We start from the raw sequence: 24375 nt of genomic DNA on the forward strand, positions 1-24375 counted from the left end.
AAGCCAGACACGATAGTCTACATATTGTATGATTCCATTTATATAAAATGTCTAGGAAAGGCAAATCCACACAGAGACAGAAAATGGATTATGACTGCCAGGAACTAGAGATAGGGGAGAATGGAGAGTGACTGCTAATGCTATGGGGTTTCCTTATGGGGTGATGAAAATGTTCTGAAATTAAATAATGATGATAGTTGTGAATTTTATGGTATGTAAATTATATATATATATATATATTTTTTTAACATTTATTCACCTTTGAGAGACAGAGAGACATAGCACAAGTGGGGGAGGGGCAGAGAGAGAGAGACACACAGAACCCAAAGCAAGCTCCAGGCTCTGAGCTGTCAGCACAGAGCCTGATGCAGGGCTCGAACCCACGAACCGTGAGATCATGACCTGAGCCAAAGTCGGACACTTAAATGACTGAGCCACCCAGGCACCCCTTTGTTTGTTTATTTTAAAACACACGCAGAGACACCAAAGTGAACTTCTCACTCAAGTCCTTTTGGGGTTGGAAAAAGAAAAATACCAACACAAGGTTGATGCATCGAACTCTCAATTTATTACATGGTGAGCCAGGCATGTGCTATAAAATAGGAATACAGAGAACAAAATACTCTGTTCTTATGATAGTCACAGTTCATTATAAGTAGACAAAAGTGTAACAATTTGCTAAGTGCAACAAGTGCTACAGAAGATGTACAATAACAGAAGTACAGAAGAGACTTGATGTATGAGTTAGGAAAGGTTTCATGGAAGACATCTACACAAGATTTTAAGAAGGAATGGAATATGGGGCACCTGGGTGGCTCAGTCAGTTAAGCGTCCGACTCTTGGCTTCAGCTCCAGTCATGATCTCACGGTTCATGAATTCAAGCCCCACACTGGGCTCTGAGCTAACAATGCAGAGACTGCTTGGGATTCTCTCTCTCTCCTTCTCTGTCTGCCCCTCCCCTGCTTGTGCACTGTCTCAAAATAAATAACCTAAAAAAAAAAAAAAAAAATCTTTAAGAAGGAATACAACTTCAGCCAGATAATGGGAGCAAAAATATTATGTATAAGTCCATGCTAAGTGTCATAATGGCATTTAGAAGTGAGACAAATCATTTCTGTGGAGTGACTTATAAGAGCTCCATGGTAAAATTTAAGCTCATCTTTGAGAATGAGTAGAACATGATTATGCATAAAAAAGAAAGGCCTGGACCTTGAGATAAACTGAGGAAATAATGAATCACCGGCAAAATACAACTGGAAATGCACATATTTAGCTCAGCACAGCAAGAGTAACACAAACAGACTACTGAAATAGCACTGACTAGTTGCTGGTATGATTTGGGTAGTATTTCAATTTGTTTCTCCAAAAGAAATATTGCCTCAAGTATTCCAGTTGTTCCAGTTCTTTATTGCACATGTAATATCTACATGCCAGCTACCTATCTACTCTCATTTTATCTTTTTTAAAAAATGTTTACTTATTTTGAGACAGAGAGAGAGCGAGCAAGCATGAGAGCAGGGGAAGGACAGAGAAAGAGAGGGAGAGAGAGAATTTCAAGCAGGCTCTACAATTAGTGCAGAGCCCGATGTGGGACTTGAGCTCACAAACCATGAGGTCATGACCTGAGCCAAAATCAAGAGTTGACCACTCAACCAAGCCACCCAGGCATCCCTCTACTCTCACTTCATCTTTACAACAAGGCTGAACTAAGTACTAATATCCCAATTTTAAGGAGGAACCCCATCAACTTCAGGAAGGTTAGTAAACATTTCACAGCACTGTATCATGCGTTCTGTTCAGGGTTATCAATTTATTCTCTCAAACCTTAAAACAATCCTAAGAACTAGGTTTTATAGATGAGAAAATTGAGATTTGGGAAAGGTAAGCAATTTGACCAGGGTCACATTGGGAAGAAAAGGCAGAACTGGGAATTAAATCAAGGCCTGCATGATTCTAAAACTCCCTTGATATAGTATTGCTTCATCTATCCTTAATCATTATTCACTCTAATGCAATATGCTTCAATTTTTATACTCTGCATTTCCAGTGACTAGTAGTAGTCTCTTGCGTGGACAGGTACAATATACATTTGCTGAAGACACTGTTCCTATGTTTTAGAGCTAAGGGAAAGCTAACAGCCGTTAGCTGGGGAAATCCTAGCCAAGAGAAACCCCAACACAAGGTCACTTCTCAAAATAGAAACGCTTTTTAGGTTTTTCCAAGGAGTAGGGAAGAGCCTCCAATGCTACAGCAAACTAGCCTGAAAAGAGATGCACAGAAATCTTTTCGTCAAAGAGATGGAACGGCAAGTCTTACCAAGATCTGGTTACAGCAATGCAGAGAGCATGCAGTACATACTGCAGCAAAATCAAGTGCTGACAGCTGAGATGTATCAAGCCGCATAAAACCGGTTTAAGAAAAAAAAAAAAGCTAGAAGCATTTTAAATCCTAAAAATGCCTCTAAACAACTGCAGAAAACTGACACACGACACAAGATTGGGATTCAGTTGAAGCAGGTCAAGAGTTAAATCCATAAAACTCACATGACAGCATCAGCTCATACTAGTAGTTCACGTCTCCCATTCGTTTTACCTTTTCTTCCACATAGAAAAGGTACACTGTTTTTTCTCAGTTCCCAGCCAATCTGATACCCTTCAAATGTTGTTTCTCAGCTTGCTAGATGGCTACACCAGGACATAGGAATGACGCAGCAACATCCCCCTCTAAGAGCGGAAGTGAATCAAGGACTGGAACAAGAAATGAGTAGCTAGGAATGATCTTCCTTCCCATTCCAAACACCACAGACTTGTCCTACTTATACAAGAGAGGTGACTATTACACGACACTCATCCCAAGCCATTTGTTTTCTCTTTCAGACCAGGGTTAAATAACCTTTTAAATGTTATTCCATTTAATTCTGATCTGGTGTCCTTAAGACAACTTGCTTCATGGAATTCTCATTTGTAAAATAGGTCTAAATATGCTAGACCCTAGGGGTGCCTGGGTGGCTCAGGGGGTTGAGCATCTGACTCGATTTTCAGCTCAGGTCATGATCTCATCGTTCGTGAGAGCAAGCCCCACATCTGGCTCTGCACTGACAACATGGAGCCTGTTTGGGATTCTCTCTCTCCCTTTCTCTCTGCCCCTTCCCTGCTCACACAAACATGTGCTCACACTCTCAAAATAAATAAATACATTTAAAATAAATAAATGAAATAAATAGGCTAGACTCTAGACCCTACCTCTCACATAGGAATGTCATTTGAGGGGTGCCTGGGTGTTGCAGTTGGTTAAGCATCTGACTCTTGATCTCAGCTTATGTCATAATCTAATAGTCCATGGGTTTGAGCCCCACATCAGGCTCTGCACTGATGGCATGCAGCCTGCTTAAGATTCTGTCTCTCCCTCTCTCTGCCCCTCCCCCGCTTGTGCACAGGTGCACTAGCTCTCTCTCAAAATCAACTTTAAAAAAAAAAAAGGAATGTTATTTGAAGGAAATGGTATTTAAGGTACTTGGAAAAGTTAAAAGCTTAACAGCCAACATTTACTACATGTTTACTTCCTGTCATTCTAAGCCCTTTGCATCAACTCATTTATTTCTCACAACACTAGGAGGCAGGTATTACTAACTCCATTTTTCAAATGAGTAAATTGAGGCACAAAGAGGTAGAGTTCCTTTCCCAAGTTTACACAAAAATCATGTGGTAGGGCTGGAATTCAAACCCAAGCCATATAGTCAGTAAATGTGAGTGAATATTACTAAAATAATATAATTGTAACATGTAATGAAAATTATGTTAAGATATTATAACACATGGCTTAAGGAAGCAAACACAATAACCTAGTCAAACATTGAATATATGAATTATACTTTGTTCCCACCACTATATACCTTCATGTGTATGCACTCTTGATGTTAACATGTAACAGATACATGTATGTGGAACAGAGACTCTGGAGTCACACAAACCTAGTCATACAATATGTCACTTAATAGCCGTATGGACAAGCTGCTTAACTGTGCTTCAGTGTCCTCATGTGTAAAATGGGGATAGTAACTACCATATAGAATTATTTAAGGACTCAATGCATTATAAAATCATCTGAGAATAGTGGCAGGCATAGAGTAAGTGCTAACCAAATGTCATTAGCTACTATTAATATTATTTCACTCTGCCATTTTACCTGTTTTCCATGTGATTTCACATTTTAGGATCTCCATAGTTCAGCCATGTTCTCTAGTAAATTTTTTTTTAATTTATTTTTGAAAGAGAGAAAGCACGTGAGCAGAGGAGGGGCAGAGACAGGGAGAGAGAGAATCTCAAGCAGACTCCATGCTGACATGGGGCTCAAACTCACAAACCATGAGATCATGACCTGAGCCGAAATCAAGAGTCAGACACATAACCGACTGAGCCAGGCACCGCTCTAGTAAATTTATAATCCATTTAACACTGCTGCTGATGTGAGCATCTATTCTACCATTTTGAAGTTATAGCTCCACTGTATTTCTTACGTGTCAAACAATATACTGTAAACTCTTATCTCTTAATACAAATTGTCACGAGCTTATCAGTACAAATTATCACATGTCTAATTGGTAAATTGACTTTGAGAGTCATTGTAAATGGATTTTTATCAAAACATCTCAAATTAAAATGGTAGTTATCTTTTCAGAAATTATTTACTTCATCTTCTCATTTGACAAATATGAAGCCCAAAGAGTAAAGTGAGTTGCTCAAGTCTATATATAGGTAAATAATGACAAAAACTGAACCAGAACCTCCAGACTCTGTCCAAAGCTCTTTATCATCTCTCTAGGCTGAATAATTCCATTTCCTGTACAGGAAGGTGATAAACATCTAAGAACAGAGAATGACTCAAATCTCTAAGGATAAAAAAATTTCGGGATACAAGCCTTCAATGGTCATTTAACATAGCAAAACAACAACAAAAAGTGGCATTACTCAATACTGTTTCCTTCTCAAAAAAATCATGTCATCTCAAAAATTGGCTCTACTAAATTTCTATTAGCCTAACCCACATTTGCTCATGCCACTACTTCTCAGCTATCTCTACAACTTTCTGAAACTGTCTTGGCAAATTCAGGTCAAAATCCTAACTCCAAACTCCAGGGAACTGTAACAGTACAGTGTTATTATAGCAAATACCCCTAAAAATACATGGGGCTTAGAAATTCTATTATACTGAGATTTCAGTGTAATTATTTTTGCTGCGATAGAATCTGTTTTTTCCCCCAGAAATAGCCTTCCATGAAAAAACTAAAATAAAAGAGAAGGCATAAAAATTTTCTCATTAAGGCCACTACTTGATATTCATTAAACTTTCCCAAGTTTTCTGGAGCATTTCAAATCTCACATGAGTTTACCAAAGAACTTAATTCATATCATTCTTTCCCAAAGTCTTCTCTATAAAAAGACATGTCTGGGGCACATGGGTGGCTCAGCTGGTTGAGCGTCCAACTCTTGATTTCATCTCAGGTCATGATCCCAGGGTTTGTGAGATCAAGCCCCGCACTGGGCTCTGCTCTGACAGTGGGAAGCCTGCTTAGGATTCTTGCTCTCCCTCTCTTTCTGCCCCTCCCCCGCTCACACTCGCTCTCCTTTCAAAATAAACATTTAAAAATTAAATAAAAAAGACATGTATGCTTTTATATACTATAGTATATAACCAGAGTCAAGAGCAGAAGTGGGCAATCCATTTTACAAACAAGCCATAGCAGGATTAGGGAGAGAGGATGAGAGAGAACAGGAAGACTAGCAAGTCAAATAAATTATTTACTTAAAAGTCCACAGGGTACAGAGCACTATGAGATGCACAGTGCCAACCAGCTCCACCCCTTCTCTGCTAGTCAGTACAGGTCCCAAGATGAACATCAGAGTCAAACAACCAGCCAAGTTCCACGTAAAATGGCCTTACCAGGCTAGATGGGGCCAAACACAAATATTTTTAACTCCTAGTCAAAGAACAGAGGTCCAAGGAAGATGATGATCAATAGCTCCAATACTGAAGAGAGATTAAGGAAGACAAAGGCTATGAAAATGACGGAATATATGGGCACTGGGTGTTTTGAAAGGGCACTTACGGTAAAGTATTGGGAGCAGAAACAAGACAGGAAAGATACTAAAAAACCAGTGTAAATGAAAAGGCAGTATACAGAATACTCTTTTTTTAGATGTTTGAGAGTAAAAGAGAAAAAAATATGGCAATAACTCTAAAAGAAAGGCAGAGGGTTTTCTTTATTTAAGATAGAAAAGACTTCAGTGTATTCCAATTCTCAAAGGAAGGACTCAATAGAGTTAAGGATGAGACAGTAATTGACAAAACTGAGGTACTAGACAAAGTACGTACTAGGAAATGGGATGGGGAAGAAAAGTGATCCATGTGCATCCTGAAAGTCACCAAACACAATTAAAACAGAGGAGAGCAGATGGCAGGAACTTTGAAAAATCAGAAGCCATGCAAAAATGGCAAAACAATGATCTAGAAGTGACAGTGAAGGACTAGAAATACATTAATTGTTCCCACTGTCCAAGGAGTGGCAAAGTATTCGACCAACAAAACTACAAATAATAGCATTCATCAGAGGAAAAAAACTTGTTTTCAGTTATGGGTTAGGAGATGGAGGAAATGTTGAGAGAAAAAATTAAGAACCTAGGACTTTGCTCACATTTGTGCACAGGTTCTACTAGCCCCAATACAAGCAGCTGGTAAAGGAACATCAGGAATGAGGTGGGGGGGGGGGGGGGTGCTGAGCTCTCTTTATAATACTGAAGAGAGAGAACTTTGAAGAAATTACACCAGCACACATGAAGAAAAACTAAAAACTTTTATGGGTGTGGATGACAGGGAGAATGAAGAGAGGAACATCCCCCAAATAGTGCTATGTATCAATGACAGCTAGCGTCCAGCACTAACTACATTTTCAAGGGGAATGACCTTCAATCCCACTTTCCCAGAAGCTGGACCCTGAAACTTCCTTAGATTTCATTTGCCAGGCCAGCAATTTGCAGAACTGTCAATAATTGTTTTATTTTCTGAATTGGACATTTTTATAAAGGGTTTATTGAAAGCTGTACAAAAGGCTTTGAGAGACATTATCCAAAAGATAAGTGAATGTCCTTGACTAGAACTATGGCTAGATCATATTTGGTCTTTTACACCATCCCCACTCCCACCCCTGCACATGCAGACAGGGTGGAAAAGGCCAGATAACACCAGTTAATATTTGGGTAGCACTTCACTGATTTGAATTACTGTCTAATCTGGGTAATCTATCTTACCCTCCTCTCCTTATTCCTATTCTTATGACCCCTAATCCAAGAACAGAGAAGAAGAAAGAACATAGATTCTGTGTCACAGAGATCTTGAATCCTAACTCTACTTCTCCCCCAGGGACATTTCTCAAACCCTCTCTGAGCTTCAGTTTCCTCATCTATAAAGTAGGAGTAACAATACCTATTTCATGCAGTAGTTTTAAACATTAAATAGTAGACATCAGATCCTGATATATAGTAGATGTTAATGAAATGATAATATTAATCTGTTAATATATAGAGGACAAATTCTGCTAAATGAAAACATTCTAAAGTAACAAAAATTCCAAAAATCCCTCTGCACCTGATAATCTAACTAACAATGATATTTATTAGGGTACAATTTCCATAACTAAGAACTTATACAATGTTTAGTGGTTTGAAATATACTATACATATTTCCTCTAAATGAGTGTTTCCAAAATAAAGGAAACCTTTTTACTTCCACTTCAATCCCAAGGGAATTTTAGAGAATCTCAATATATCTCAAATAAATGATGTCAAAAAAGCATGTGGATATAGAGTAACACAGCAGAGAATCTGAGGCAAAAAGGCTAACCCCTTAGGTCCTCCCCAACTTTAGTTAACTAATATCACAAATGCCACCAGCTCTACCAATCTCATAACCTTAGAGCTTACTTTCTTTCTCCATAACATCATTAACTCCTAACTCTCCCTTCTTCAAAACTTCTAATATACTTTTTTTTTAACTCCTAAATTCAGGTCTTGATAGATAGAAAACCACACCTGAATTTCTACAAAAATCCTTAACTGGCTTCCTTTCCAATAATTTATATAACACCTCCTGATTAATCAGTCTACAATTCCTAATTTATCAGTGCCTTACCTTCAGTGGTTCCTAAGTGGTAGCAAGAGCAAGTCCAAATTCCTCAGTATAATGTTCAAGACTGTTCATAATCTGAGCATTACCACACTAATCTTATCTCCTCCTAGTCCATAATCTAAACTCTATTCTTGGAGCAGGCAAGTATTCTTTTTTTTCCATAGTCCACAGAAAGTGGTTTATTGTTTTTAGAATGAAAGAAGATGCTTTCAGAACTTTCAGTAGTGAATAAAAACTCTTGGAACTTGAAAACTTTTCTGAAACATTATTTTTTCAGCTGAAGTAAACACTTCAACAGAAAACTTCCAATTTGCAACTGTGTGGATCCCGAGGTGTCCAACTAGATACAGCTAACCGCTTAGCAACTAGATAAAGCTAACCCCTTAGAAGTGGGGCTTGCGCCTGCAGCCAGTGTACTGAGTGTAAAGTCTGACCTCCTGGCCCTGACGCATGCAGAGCTCCTTCTTCCCCAGCACTCACTTACAGCTCTTCCTCACCACCCACGCCTCACAATCCCATACGGGACCCCACAGAGGAGACACGGTTCTGAGTAGATGGATGGATGGAACAGCCTGGCTGGCATCCAAGCTAATCCAGGCAGAGAAAAATGGTGATCCTCCCTGAGTTAAGTGGCCTGGGAGGCCTCTTTTACAACAGAAGTCCCCACTCTTGGACACCCTCTCCTCCCCTGGTGATATTCCCTGGCACCAAAGCAGTTGTTTAGTAGGACAGCAGGTGAGAAGGCCTACCTCCTCACAGGCATCTTTGTGGTAGATGACTATTTAGGTGTGTTTACTTGTTAGGTGCTGCCTATGGGGCAGGCAGGGGGCCAAGCTACTTTGGGAGCAACATAGGCCAGGATCAGCTCATGAGAGACTAACACTATCCAAGGAGAGCCCGAGGCCCCACCCCCACTGCCATTTCAGATCCTAGTCTGGCTGTGGGGTTGGCATGCCTGCTATATAGACCAAGTGGGGGCTCCCAGCAACTACAGATGTCTGAAGGAGGAAAACAAGGTTGCCACGTCAAGGCTGCCCCAACAGTGATCCTCAAGGGTGGAGTAGACAAGTATTCTTGGGTCCAGTCAATAATATAAGTTTATCCCAACCTCAGTATCTTTGTTCTTGTGTTGCCCTGGCCTGGAAAACCATCCCCCTCCTTTCTGTCTGTTCATATCCTATCATTGTAAAACTCTAGTCTGACTCCATGAAGACCTCACAGACCACTTCAGCCCAAACTAATCTCACTAAACTGTTACCTGTCATTTTGACATAAGTCCATAGCATAACAACAGACCTCCTAGAGCATTTACCACTGTGCCATAGATTGTGACATTTTCACCAAAGAATACTAAATTTTCCATACGGCTAAATTACTCAATATAAAAACTTTCATCTGTGACTATGCCCTTTCACTTAACTGTTTTAAAATGTTCCATCTTTTATGAAACAGTGGTAATTAGACAAAAAGTTAGTTTTTCAATTTTGTGTCCTTACTTAGAAAACAAAAAGTTCTTTTGAAATATGACTGGTTTATGAAATCCAGGCTCTGGAATCAACAGTCAGTATCACCCATTGTGGCATTTACATATGATCCAATATTGTCATGGAACTGTTTGGTTTTTTTTATTTATTTTTTTTTTAATGTCTATTTATTCTTGAGAGACAGCATGAGCAGGGGAAGGGCAGAGAAAGAAGACACAGAATCCGAAGCAGGCTCCAGGCTCTGAGGTGTCAGCACAGAGCTTGACGCAGGGCTCAATCTCACGAACTGCAAGATGAGGACCTGAGCCAAAGTTGGATGCTTAACCGACTGAGCCACCCAGGCGCCCCTGCCATAGAACTGTTTCAAAAACCAGGTACTGTCTCCCCAATTAGAATTTTAAATTCCTTAGAAACAAAGGCTATATATACAGCACTTTTTTGGTCTTTTTGTTTTGTCCACATTAATTAGCCCTGAGTTGAATATAAAACAGGTACTATAAATTGAATAGACTAAATTATTGGCTTTTAAATTTGATGTGAAACTGACAAAAAATGTAAATGAAGCCAGTGTTCCTTGTCTCCTCTCTACCTCTCTTCCATAAAGATTCTCTGCACTCTTCTGGATTATACCCACTTAATGAACAGCCACCTACCTTCCCTATTTCTGCTCTAATCCCACTCTTCTTGGCTTTTATGATCTGAAATTTTATCCCTCCTCCTTATTATTTCTCCCTGCTCCATTAACTGCCTCACTACCAACCCAACTATTTTTTCATCAGACTTCTTTAGGATTCTGATAGTCTCTTTCAAATCACTTCTGGATCAAGTTTTAAAACAAGCCTAACATAATCATCAGTCCTCAAATTCCTACAAAAAAAAAAATTTAGTTGGAAAGTATATCATTTTATAAAATTATATTAAGAATATCTCCTATCATACTCCAGTACAGCTGTGGCAGAAAGCATAAAAACTGCTATTCCTGATATAAACCTACCAGCAACCATTTCTTTGTCACACAAAAAACCTAAACTACCTTTGTACTATCTTCAATACTCATTCAGGTTCTGTGTATCTGGAGCAGTCTTCCATTTTAAAGATATTTAATACATCTTTAAGTTTATCAAGATCTAAAAATGATATTCTTCCTATGCTAGGGAACATAAGCCAATGTTGACCTCATTTACTCAGGGAATAGTGATCTCAAATGCACACAGTTCATAAAATCGTCATGTGCTCATTGTAACATTCAACAGCAAACTCAGGAGTCAAATCCTAGCTTGGCATTCACCAGTTGGGTTGACTTTAGGCAAACTGATCTCTTATCTTAAGGATTTTTCATCTATTAAACGGGGATAATAATAGTACCTACCCCAAGGGACTGTTGAGAGTAAGATTAAATAAAGATATAAAAAGCACTTAAATACAGTGGCTGGCACATAGTCCATAAATGTTAGGTTTTATTATTATTCCTCAATGACTAAGAATCCTTAGAAAATTTTCAATTATAATTCTGCTTATTCACTGATACTAGACACAAATCACTAAGATGGCCTAAATAAGATAAACACCCCCAGGTAATTGGGAAGACAGCACATTTGTGATAAAGCTATTCCAAGGTTTAAAGAGCCAAAAATTAACTACATTTATCTTGCTCAGCATTTAACTTACCCAGTAAACTTGAAACTAGATAAAACCAGAGATTTCTTTATTTTTAGAAACAGGAAACGTTATCAGAGCAAGGTAAATGATACCATTTTTCTATCTGAACTCTTTCAGTCTTACAGAAAGTCTACACACATAATGCGTGGGTAAGTGGGTCAAGAAAATATATTTCACCTTTTAATCATAATGAAGTTCAAATCTGTTCCTATATATATTTGCCTCTCAGCAGACTCTTTTCTTTTTTAAAATACTTACTTTTTAGACAGAAAAAGAGAGACCAATTTTTTTTAAGTTTATTTATTTTTGAGAGAGAGAGAGAACAGGGGAGGGGCAGAGAGAGAGAGAGAGAGAGAGAGAGAAACAGAATCCCAACCAGGCTCCACACTGTCAGCACAAAGCCCAACACGGGGCTCAATCTCAGGAACCATGAGATCATGACCTGAGCAGAGATCAAGAGTAGGCATTTAACTGACTGAGGCACCCAGGTGCCCCAAAAGAAACTAATTTTTAAAGGCTATATGTAAAATATTGATATTAATACAAGATAATGCTTTCATTATAGAGAATTTCAATTCCATCAAGAATACATTAAGCAAGTTATATTCAAACAGTGATTTCTATTTATACAGGTTCTAAATCAGTGCTGTTATTTAAGTCATCTTGGGAAGCAAGACTCATCCTACAATGCCGCCAAGGCTCAAAACCTTCTTATAATTCTATTTGCAGATGCTCAAAGACAAGCCTTACACACAAGGTTCACACAAAAATCCTAGTGTCCACCTCTTAGAATTACATCTCAACATATTACCAAAAACCATAACTGATTACTCACTTCATTCACCAGACTTGCTTATCTTCAAAAGTTAAATATAACTCTCCCAAAATGAAGACTTGTCAGGACTGAATGTGCAATATGCTCTAAAGGCAAATCCAAAAGAAGTACACCAAACATTTCAGTTTGGAAGTCTCATTAAAATAAATATATAATTGCTTCTTTTTGGAAACTTCTGATATTGGTTTTCAAAAAGCAGTCATATTACCTTATAGATACCCCTCAGAGACAACCATAAAACTACAGCTAACAAAACTGAAAACCTGAAAAGCAGTTCTATGTAAAAATCAGCAAAGTTGATACTGTGGATAATAACTGAGGTTGTTTAATTTGAACAATTAAACGATCATGCTTCCATAACACTGGCTCCCAGAGTGCCTCTGAAGCAACAGTATTTAATACAGTTATTTACATCCATTCTTCTTGAAAATTTACATTTGGTTCAGGCTAGTTTGGGTAAATTGGAATTCTCCAAATGAAGGAACTTCAAAGTTGTCTTTTGTTCTCTTGTTGGTTTTTGTTTTGAGATGGATTTGGTGAAAGAGAGGAAATTATCCTAGCTTAATTTACCTAGCCTAACACATCCTGCTCTAAGTACTTTGACTGTAACCTATTTACCACATACTTCAAAATTTGATTAATATCCTTCTCCTAGGGGCACCTGAGTGGCTCAGTCGATTAAGCATCTGACTCTTAATTTCGGTTCAGGTTGCGATCTCACAGTGAGATCAAGCCGCTCATCCTCAGGCTCTGTGCTGGCAGTGTGGAGCCTGCCTGGGATTCTCCCTCTCCCTCTCCCCTGTGTGTGAGCGTGAGTGTGTGTGTGTGTGCGCACGCCCTAATATATATGTATTTCCTTCTTCTAAAATGGCACCTAGCTGGCTCAGTTGGTGGAACATGCGATTCTTGATCTCCAGGTTATGAGTTCAAGCCCTACACTGGGTATAGAGATTATTTAAAAATAAAATCTTAAAAAAAAATACATATATAGGGGCACCTGGGTGGTCAATCAGTCTTGATCTCAGCTCAGGTCTTGATGTCAAGGTGGTGAGTTGAAGCCCTGCACTGAGCTCTGTGCTGGCCTTGAAGCCTATTTTATAAAGTTATATAGATATATATATCCTTCTAAAGAAAAAAATCTGACATAGAAGTAACTTATGCCTAGATTTTAGCAACTGTCATTCAAAATTTTTTAAAAATGCCAAATCTGACCCTGGACGATTTTGTGACACTGGACAAAATACAAAGCTTCTCTGTGCCCCAATTCCTCATCTGTGAAATGGGGCTAAAATAATAAACAATATACCTATTTCATGGGTGTGGTGAGGATTAAATAAGATTATGTGCCTGACACATGGCGGGCACTCAATAAATATTTATTAAATGAACGAGTAAATGAAATAATGTACATAAAATGCTTAAGATAGTACCTGACAGGGGTGCCTGGGTGGCTCAGTCGGTTAAGCGGCCGACTTCGGCTCAGGTCATGATCTCTCGGTCAGTGAGTTCAAGCCCCGCGTCGAGCTCTGTGCTGACAGCTCAGAGCCTAGAGCCTATTTCAGATTCTGTGTCTCCCTCTCTCTGACCCTCCCCTGTTCATGCTCTGTCTCTCTCTGTCTCAAAAATAAATAAACGTTAAAAAAAAATTTTTTTTAAAAAGATAGTACCTGACAAATATCATAAATAATGTTATAAAATCATTTGTGATCTGTACTTAGAAAAAGCAAAAGTAAATGGCTAACAATATAAGTATCACTATCCAAAAATTCCATAACCAGATTTTTAAATAATTCTTATTTTATAAGTTTTAAAAATTATTTTTAAATAATTTTCAAAAGAAAAATAAATAATTTTCAACAACTACAATGGTTTGAAATATTCTCATATATTATCTCACCACTAGTCTCAATTTCCAGTTGTAGGGTCTATCTTTAAGTGATGAAGAACTGACTAAAACATCCAGAAATTGTCTCTCCCTTGTACCAATTATAACCACATAGCCAATATTTGGGCTAAGGGTGAGTCATTCAAGGAAAATAGATTAATAAAGGAAATTAAACTAGTCACTGATGGGCGCCTGGGTGGTTCAGTCATTTGACCTTCCGATTCTTGATTTTGGCTCAGGTCAAGATCCCAGGGTCAAGGGATGGAGCCCTGCCATGGGCTCTGCCCTGGGTGCGGAGCCTGCTTGAGATTCTCTCTCACTCTGCCCTTCTTTCCCATATGCTCGCTCTCTCTCTCAAATGAATAAACAAACTAGTCACTGAGAAAGCTACTTAGCTTCATCAGAAATTAGTAAAGTTAAGGGTCACCTGGGTGGCTCAGTAGGTTAAGTGTCCCACTCCTGATACTGGCACAGGTTGTGATATGGAGCCTCGTGTCAGTGTGGAGCCTACTTAGGATTCTCTCCCTCCCTTTCTCAAAGTAAATAAATAAACATTAAAAAAATTAGTAAAGTTAAAATTAAGCTTTTAAAAATTCTTGACTTTTTTTTTTAACGTTTATTTACTTTTAAGAGACAGAGACACAGCATGAGCAGGAGAGGGGCAGAGAGAGAGGGAGACACAGAATCCGAAGCAGGCTCCAGGCTCTGAGCTGTCAGCACAGAGCCTGACGCGGGGCTCGAACTCACAAACGGCAAGATCATGACCTGAGCCAAGGTCAGATGCTTAACAGACTGAGCCATCCAGGCGCCCCAAAAATTCTTGAGTGTTTTCTTGTCTGCCCAGTATATAAAGAGGTTATCTGACTTTAGACTAATTCACATTAATTTTAAAAATAATGAAAAGAGGAAATTTTTCTTCTTTTCTTTGGGTAAACAAAAATGTAAAACTGAAACGACTAATAGTTACTGTGTACCAGGCATTATGACCTAAATGCTTCTGTACATTAAATTACTTAATCCTCACAACCACTCTCCCCATTATAAAGATGGAAAAAATGAGGCTTTCTGAGGCTGCAGAACTGGAACCATGTAGTTTTAAATAATCTCAAAACGTAAAGCACTATCTAATCAAAATGGTCAAGGAATGAAACTAAGACACAAATAGATAACCAATTGTCAAAGAATCAGAATACAACAAACCACACTTAAAAGTTTACTTGACTAAAAGTGAATGATTCAGAAACATACTCTAAGATCTCGTGATGCCTAGAAGCCAATGTTACAACCAATTCTGCTGTGAATTTCTAAGAGATTGGGTTGTGTACACACTACCTTTGTAATCCACACTGAAAGTCACTTCTTATAATGAATTCCCATAGTTTATCACTTGTCTCCTCACATTTCAAAAGAAAACTTTTAGTTAATGAAGTCCAGTGGTGCTCTAAAGAATGGATAAATGTAAATGCATTTTAATTATACTTATTTTGACCTAGTTGGAGTAAAAAGGGTAAAAAGCAAATAGACTGGTTTTATAAAACATTTATAAAGTAAGTTAGAGACAAAAATAACAGTAAGAAGACTCTGAACAAAATTACTCCAACATCTCTCAGAAATTTAAGTACCTCTGCTCCAATGTTTCCATAAAAACAACTACTAAATTACCCCACAATCTTCTGGTATAATTCCACCAGAAAAGTCAAAATGGGGCACCTGGCTGGTTCAGTCTGTAGAGCATGCAACTCTTGATCCCTGGATCATGAGTTCAAGCCCCATGCTGGGTGCAGAGTTTACTTAAATTAAAAAAAAAAAAAAAAAAAAAAAGTCAAGGGGCACCTGGGTGGTTCAGTCAGTTAAGCGTCAGACTCTTGGTTTTGGCTCAGGTCATGATCTCACAGTTCGTGGGTTGGAGCCCCTCGTGGGGCTCCATGCTGGCAGTACAGAGCCTGCTTGGGATTCTCTCCCTTCCTTATTTGCAAGAGCGCAGGCTCTAGCTCTCTAAGTGAATAAATAAACTTTAAAAAAAAAAGTCAAAATAATCATTAAAATACATATTAGGCACCTCTTTAAAATATTTTACATTTGGGGCGCCTGGGTGGCTCAGTTGGTCAGCATGTGACTTCGGCTCAGGTCATGATCTCACAGTCCGTGGGTTCGAGCCCCACATCAGGCTCTATGCTGACAGCTCAAAGCCTGGAGCCTGCTTCAGATTCTGCATCTCCTTCTCTCTCTGACCCTCCTCCACTCACACTGTCTCTCTCTCTCTCAAAAAAAGTAAATAAACATTAAAAAAATTTTTTTTAAATTTACATTTATCACCCAATTGTACCACATGTATATTAAGTTAAATCATCCCAGTTACTACTAATTTAAATTTGCATTTAAATTGGTTTAAAGTAAGTATATACAATATTAGTACATACATTCTTCTGCCTTTAATAAAAAAGGAAGAAGGACTACTGAGACAGCTTAGTGGCCCAAGTCAGAGAAGGTAGTTTTAAACAGAGTTAATTGGATTGGAATTTTCATTGTTGACATCAAAATAAAATGTTATTCAACAAAATAGTTCAAGTGAGGTACTACCTCATATCTCATTTCAGTTAATAACTCCAATCTGAGAGCATTACACAAGCACTGATTAAGCATCTTTCCAAGAAGGAATGGTGCATAGTTACTTCTTTGCTAGTCACAGATTCCAAAGGAGTATGTGCTTTGTGGCAACAGGACTGGACTCCTGTACTTTCACACCCTAATAATTGTTATAACTCCTGAAGCAGTTGGGGCACTCCCAACCTCTGGATTAGAGAAAACACTAAGCTAAATTCTAATAAAAGGAGTCCATGTAAATAAGCCTGAAAAATTAAAATTGCTACCTGTACATAAGCATCATTACGATCAATCATCAAAAAGTCTACTGAGGGCCTACTATGTGCAAAGCTCAGTGAAAGGAACTGAGGGGAGTACTGGCTAAAACAACTTAGCTTCTGATGAAGAAGCTCTGATCCAATTAGGTAAAGATACAGACTAGTAAAATTAACTAAGAACATAAAAGGTATTGGCATTACAAGCGGCAAGATTTTTTTTGGGGGGGGGAGCTTTTGACCCACCAAAGTAGATAAGATACATGCCAGTATAACTTCCCAAGAACACAAGGGTTATCAGCAACAAATGTGAAAATGTTGAGATTTACTTTTGCAAAGTAAATTTATGAAGTCAGCATAGACTTCATAGAGGGGAATTGAGCTGAGCCTTGAAGGATGGAAAAGTTTAAATAGTTAAACAGCATAAGAACAGAAAAGGACAAATGATAATGGGAACAAAGGTGCTGAATGGGAATGTGATCATTAAATATTTATTAAATACCTACTACATGTCAGTCACTGTTTCAGGTACTAGGTATACACTAATGAACAAAACAGATGAGTTCCCTGCTCTTGTGAAGTCTCGTGAGGAAGGCGGATAATAATTATGCAAGCAGATATGTATCATTATAAATTATGATAGGTGCTGTGAAGGGAGGCAAAAGATGCTAGTAACAGGGAATAACGGAAAAGGACTAGCAAAATAAGATGATGAGGGCAAGTATTTCTGATACATCTGCTGAGGCTTGAGGAAGGCAGCCAGACAAAGAACAGGGAAAAGAGTGTTCAAGGAAGAGAGAGCCATATGTACAAAGGCCCTGTGGTAGCAAAGAGCTTATCAAGGATAAATAAAAAGCTGATATGATTGAAGACTGGCAGAAGGTGAAGCTGGAATAGTAGGCAGGGGCCAGATTATACAAGACATCATATGCCAAGATAAAGAGTTTGAATCTGATTTTTATTCCAAGCCCTAAAAAACTTTTAAAAGTTTTTGCTACTCACAAACATATTGTTGAATAAAAGGAACCAGACTCAAAACAGTATGCACTGTATGATTCCAGTTTACAAAAGTACAAAACAGACAAAACTAATATACACTGTTAGAAGTCACCCAGGGAGGTGAAAGGGAGGCAGAAACTGGAAAGGAACTCAGCAGGGACTTCTGGGTACCAGTTCTTGACCTAGGTGCCAGTTACATAGATATATTCAGTTTGTGGGGAAAAAAAAAAAAAAAGATCAAATTGTACATGTGTATTTTTCTAAACATATATGTTATATATCTTATATATAACTTAAATAACAAGATATGATTTTTAAAAATTTTAATGCAAGTTTTTAATAATGTTTTAAAAATATTACTCTGTTCAGATAAAATGGGAATAGAGGAGCACACCCAAAAATGTTATGATTGACAGACTAACCTGATGGAAACTCTTAGATTCATATAAAATAGGGAAAGGGGTAAGTCAAATAGCCAGCGAATACAAAGTACCATGTTCATAAAGAATAAACACAGGACTTGGGAAGGGAGTTAAGCAATAAAAAATGAGCTATAAATAGGGGCGCCTGGGTGGCTCAGTCGGTTGAGCGACCGACTTCAGCTCAGGTCACGATCTTGCAATCTGTGAGTTTGAGCCCCGTGTCAGGCTCTGTGCTGACAGCTCAGAGCCTGGAGCCTGCTTCGGATTCTGTCTCCCTCTCTCTGACCCTCCCCCACTCATGCTCTCTCTGTCAAAAATAAATAAACATTAAAAAAAAAATGAGCTGGGGCGCCTGGGTGGCTCAGTCAGTTGAGCGTCCGACTTTGGCTCAGGTCATGATCTCGCGGTCCACGAGTTCGAGCCCCGCGTCGGGCTCTGTGCGGACAGCTCGGAGCCTGGAGCCTGTTTCAGATTCTGTGTCACCCTCTCTCTCTGACCCTCCCCCGTTCATGCTCTGTCTCTCTCTGTCTCAAAAATAAATAAATATTTTTTAAAAAATGAGCTATAAATGCCTTAGAATGAAAGGAAGAATCTCTAGAAGAAAGGAATAGCTAAAGACAGCAATGCCTAAAAGATTAACAATGCTTGTTATCTTTTGGCTTATATTTTAATATGGTTATTTCCAAGCTCTTCCCTTGACCCCTCAACCCTAATACACAAAGAGTATAATGAAAATGATCCCAAACTTGAGCAACCATTCACATATGAGCTCAAATGAATGGCCTCCACCCCTTACTATCTCTGTCAGTAACTGCTCTGAGCTCAGCTTCCTCACGTAAGAAGAGGATAAAAACTACCAAGAGTTACTACTTTCTCCCTATCACCACCCAAAATATTGAGCTATAAACTGGTATTTTAATTATTATTTCCTAATGATATACTGAGAGCCCATGGTTGCTGAGTTTCCATTCTCAAGACTGACAAGTGGAAAAGAAGGATTATAGAACGGTCGTGTAGAAACAGAATGGATAAGGAGAAACCAGGAGTAAGATAAAATGGGGCTGCTTCTAGAAGCCTGGTAACAGAAGTTTTAAACCTTTTCTAAGACAGACTTGAGCAACAGCTCAAGACAGACTGGGAGTGGTCCAGTGACCTGAGAAATTATGAGAAGGAAAAAATAATTTTACGTCTTCCCAAAAAGACACAATTTCTACCTGATGTATTCCTTTTGCGGAATAGTAGCTAAAAGAAGTTAGACATAAACACTAAGGATATTCTGTCATAGGTGGAAAGGCAAGGCCTTCAATTATTTTATAGCATCCCCACCCTTAAGAATTACTTGAACTATAATGTGTCAAGCACTTCTTAAGTAGAGCCAAAGATGTTAAGTTTTATATTTCAGGTGGTAGCATTTCAAAAAGAAAACAAAAATAAAAGTTCTACTCCTTAATCAATCTTTGGGTAATTTTCCCCCCACAACATATATCCCATTGTCCTAAAATGAAGCCTGATTCCTCATGAATTTCTTTCCCCTGATATAACCAGGGTTCCTATCTCTACCGGTCTTTCTCTTCTCATACACCTCACCAATAAATAACTACGATGTCCCTGTTTCCTACAAAGTTGGCACACTGACTCTCTAGTACTCACTCTGATCTCATCAGTTTGAATCAGAACACAGAAACTTCACAGCATTCCCAAGGATCACTCTGCTAACCAATATCTTAAAAACAACATGCAGTTTAAACAATGATGGCAGTCACAGTGATTACACAATTGGATACATTTGTCAAAGCTCATCAAACTGTACACTTAAAACTGATGAATTTCACTGTATGTAAGTTAGACCTTGACAAAGCTGATTTTTCTTTTTTATTTTAGAGAATGAGAGCACGAGCAGGGGAGAGGGACAAAGGAGAAAGAGAATCTTAAGCAGGATCCAGACTCAGAGCAGAGCCTGGAGTGGGGCTCGATCCCACAAACCTGGGATCATGACCTGAGCCTAAATCAAGAGTCAGACGCTCAACCAACTAAACCACCCAGGCACCCCAATAAAGCTGATTCTTAAAAAATGAATGCATGTACATCTTCAGCAAATACTTACTGAGCACCTATTATGTGCATCAAAGTTTAGACCACATCTTTCAGCTTGACTATCTGGGTCCTACCTGTTAAGTAATATGCTTTACTCACAAGCTGACACTGTCCCAAGAAGTCATGTTACATGAAAGAAAAATGGTTCAGTTTCAGACCATGAATGTTACCCTAACAGTCACGCCTCTACAGTGGAAGGACCATTAGCTACCCATCATCTTCCATTACATAAACCATATCTAGGATCACACTGGCACTCTGTATTTCAATACAAATGCTTCCTTCGTTTAAAAAAAAAAAAAAGATTAAGTACCTACTATATGGAGAACACACAACTAGCACAGCCTTATATGTTTGTCTTTCTACCAAAAAACAAAAACATCTCAAAAGCATACTGACAACATTGCTGGAAGAAAAGAAGGGAACACTATTGGGGAACAGACTTAACGGACTTGAGTCTACAGTCCAAGGTGACCCAGTGGCTCAGTCAAAGGCCTAGAAACTAATGCACTACGCATGACGGAGAGAACCGTGGAACTCAGAAACAGACTTGGGTTTGCATTCCAGCTCTGCTTCTTACCAGCTGTATTTGTAAACTTAGGAAAGTCACTTTACCTTCTGACCCTCAGTTTGCCCATCTGTGAACCAAGGATGCCAACTAGCACCTCGCAGCATTGTTGCGAAGACTATATGAGAGATATGCCACCTAGCACAATTCCTGGGCACAGAGTAAGCAACTCAACAATATCATTAGTTCCCTTTCTTGCTCTTAAGTTACTTAAGAGTAAGAAAATACCTGTGAATCAGGGTAATCCACAATCCCCGTTAGTAATCACACAACAGAGAACCCGCATTTGCTGCCTTGTTCATACTCTAATCAACTCCTTCCCCGTCCCACTACTTCCAGTTTTTCAAACCTTAGTTACTATGTTTAGAAAAGTGATTTAATTTTAGAAACTTGGAAAATTCTTCTGAGTAAATCAAGCAAAACCTTAATCTGCCCCAAGGGGAATCCTGAGCAAAATAATTATTTCTGACAAAAGCATTTTCTATGGGAGTTATTTAATCTAGCCACACGAATGCCACCGAAGCTGCACACAAAGTGACAGAAAATAATCTGGAACATACTCCGAAGAGAAATATCCTGCTAAACACCCAAACGTCTCCCTCCCTAATCTGAGCTAATAAAATTACTAGGCGATCTGAATTCCCCCAACTCGGACACCAGCCCAGCGCCTTGGGCCGGAACTGCAGCAGTCTGTAAAATGCCCTGAACAAACCCCACCTCTCAAAATATCCCCAAAAGGCAGGGAGGTCCAGAGAGTGTTTTCTCCTCAACCAACAGATAAGGCACCAGGAGCTCAGAAGCGCAATTCTTTCCCCAAGGTCATTCAAGTCAGTGAAGGTGTGACGGCGAATCTGCAAGCCGTCTCCGGTTTTCCGGAGATTGCACTGCAGGGTTTTTTGAGTTTGTGTGTTGTGGTTTTTTTTTTTTTTGGGGGGGGGGGGGCGGTTGCCTATTCTCTTCCCTTCTCCCACCCTCAAGTGTGAGCACTGGTCTCGGCATTTCCGAAACAAGCCACAACAAGCTCTGCAGTGTTAGGAAAGGGGCTGACGCGAAGAAACAGATGCTCCAAAGCAAGATGGTCTTTCTCGGCTCACAGAGCCTCCTCCAAGGTTCTTAAGAGAAACCGCAGGCACCTCTGAGAGCTCCAACACGGGCTCCGAATCCCCAGCCCTGCCGCTCCGGGACGCCGGGTTCCCCGCAGGCAGCCTCCGCAGCCAGAGGCCACGGGCCCCAGAAACCGCTCTTCATTCCTGCGCCTTCGGGAAGCCATGGCTCCTTCCCGGCCCGGGCAGGGGCGGGGGTGCGCAGGGAGGCGGGCCGCGCGCGCTGCGGAAAGTTCACCGCGGCGGCGGGCGGGGGGCGGCCCCGGCCCGGCTCGCCCGCGTCCCCCTGCAGATTCCACCATTAATTAGTCCTAAGGACTGTCTACTGGCAACTTAAACAAAGCGAATGCCTTGAATTCCTTCCCGGCCCAGCGGTCTGGCTGCGAGGCCAGCATCGGCCGGGACGCGGGGCCGGCGCGGCGGGCCGACAGCTGCGGCGGCGGCGGCGGCGGGACCCCTCCCCAGCCCGCCCGCGCCCCCCGCAGCCCGGTCCCGCAGCCCGGCCCGAGCGCTCCCAAACCGCCCTCCTCCTCCTCCTCCTCCTCCTCTTCGTTCTCCTCCTCCTCCTCCTCGGGAGCTCCCGGGCTCTTCCTGTAAGATCACTTCCTTCCTCCCCGGGTGCCCGCGGGCCCCGCGCAGCCCCCTCCCCGGCGGTCCCGACCCCCCGCCCGGCCCGCCGCTCCCCGCCCCCACCGCGTCCCGCGCGCCCTCCCCCCCAAAAGCCCAAACTCGGCCCGAAACTCTCCTCCGCCGCCCGAAAATGTCCCCTCGGCTCTCTGCCCCAAACATTTCTCCTCAGATTCTCGCTCCCACCAGAAGTCTCTCAGAACCTTCCCTCCCCCTCCAAAAGGAAAATTTCCAACTCCAAAAAAATTCTCAAGGTCTCGCCCCAAAAGATGACCCCCTTCCGAGTCCTTTCTCCAAAATTCCGCTCAAACTGCCCCCCACCTCAACTCCACACCCCCACAGCCCTCCCCGGGGTGCGCCCGCCGATTCTGCCCAGTCGCCCCTGGGTGCCCCGACCCCTCGCCGGGGCAGGCCGCCCCCTCCGGCCGCCCTCCGCCGCCCCCACCCGCCCGCCTCAGCCTCCCGCGCCGCGCGCCAGCCGCCTCCCCGCACACCCTTCACCTCAGGGACTCCGGCCCGCGCTCCCGCCCGCCGAGGGGTCCGGCGCTCAGCTCCCGGCGTCCGGCGCCTCCTCCGGCTCCCCGGGACTGACAATGAGGGGCGGGGCCATGTGGTGGCGTCAGCACCTTGTGGGCGGGGCCTGAGGTGGTGGGCGTGGCTTCCGGCTAGTCCCGCCCCCTTCGTTCTTTCCCCCTTCCCAGGACTTGGACTTTGCCAAGTTTTCATTGCGTGCCTAGCTAGGTGCCCAGGGCCTGTGCTAGATGCGATGGGAAATCGAAATGGAAGACAAGGCGTCCTGCTTTCAAGAGGGGCACTCCCCAGGGAGTTGTGAGGATTAAATGAGATAATCTATGTAAAGGTGGTTAACCCAGGGCCTGGTATGGAGTAATCACTCAACAAATACTATTTCTATTACTCAGCAAATGTGGAAAAGGCACTCAGCTTGGAGACATAGGTTCCAGTCCCCAGCTCTGCTATTAATTCATTGTGTGATCCTAGACAAGTCTTTGTCCATCTGTGTTCCTCACTTTTACCTTAAGATGGGAAGGAGTGATGACCAGATGATCTCAAAAGTCCCTCCAATAATTCTGTGACACATTTCCTGTGGAGCTACTATGTGCAAGGTACCTGGGGGCCCAGAGAAATAGGGAGGGGGACCTTTGAAGGGAGCCCAAAACCCACAGCCAACGTGGTACAGGACACAGACACAGGCACACTCTCCCCCACAGATGCCCTCCCACGTGCTGGCACAGGGCTGAATTCACAAGCCAGGACACAGATGCACTGAAGGCTGCTTCCTCTCTGACTGCAGCAGCATAGCTGGTCTCTTGAGACATCTCTTGTGTAAGCTCCTTATTGCCTACGGAATAAAGGCCAAAGTCCTGGCCTGGTCTGGTCTCTTCCTACCTTATACACACACACAGACATACACACACTGTAAAGTTTATCCAAACTTCCACTCGCACACCCACTGCTTTCCCACATCTGTCCCATTGCTCATGCTCTTCCCTTGCTGTCTCATCTCCACTTAGAGCTCCTCCTAGCTTCCCCCATCCAGAAGCCAACTCTCCCTGCCTGAATACCCGAATACCTGTGTATTGTGTTTAACTCTCATGTGGGCATGAACACATTTTAATTTGTATCCAATTGACCTCCTGT

At 41.1% G+C, this 24375-nt stretch overlaps 1 protein-coding gene across 6 annotated transcripts in view; it reads right to left on the bottom strand.

Annotated features, from left to right (window-relative positions):
• The window catches only part of LUZP1 (leucine zipper protein 1), a 104478-nt gene that overhangs the window by 73536 nt on the left and 6567 nt on the right, over positions 1-24375 (bottom strand). For 3 of the 6 annotated variants that reach the window (XM_053208719.1, XM_053208718.1, XM_053208737.1), the window contains exon 1: positions 23218-23365. The exons of 2 other annotated variants lie outside the window; for them this stretch is intronic. The gene's annotated coding sequence lies outside the window, so the exon portion shown is untranslated. Of the gene's footprint in view, positions 1-23217; positions 23366-24375 lie in introns of those variants that run through there. One more of the 6 variants, XM_053208741.1, reaches the window with a different exon arrangement.

Source organism: Acinonyx jubatus, chromosome C1, assembly GCF_027475565.1.
Source record: "Acinonyx jubatus isolate Ajub_Pintada_27869175 chromosome C1, VMU_Ajub_asm_v1.0, whole genome shotgun sequence".
NCBI classification, from domain to species: Eukaryota; Metazoa; Chordata; class Mammalia; order Carnivora; family Felidae; genus Acinonyx; species Acinonyx jubatus.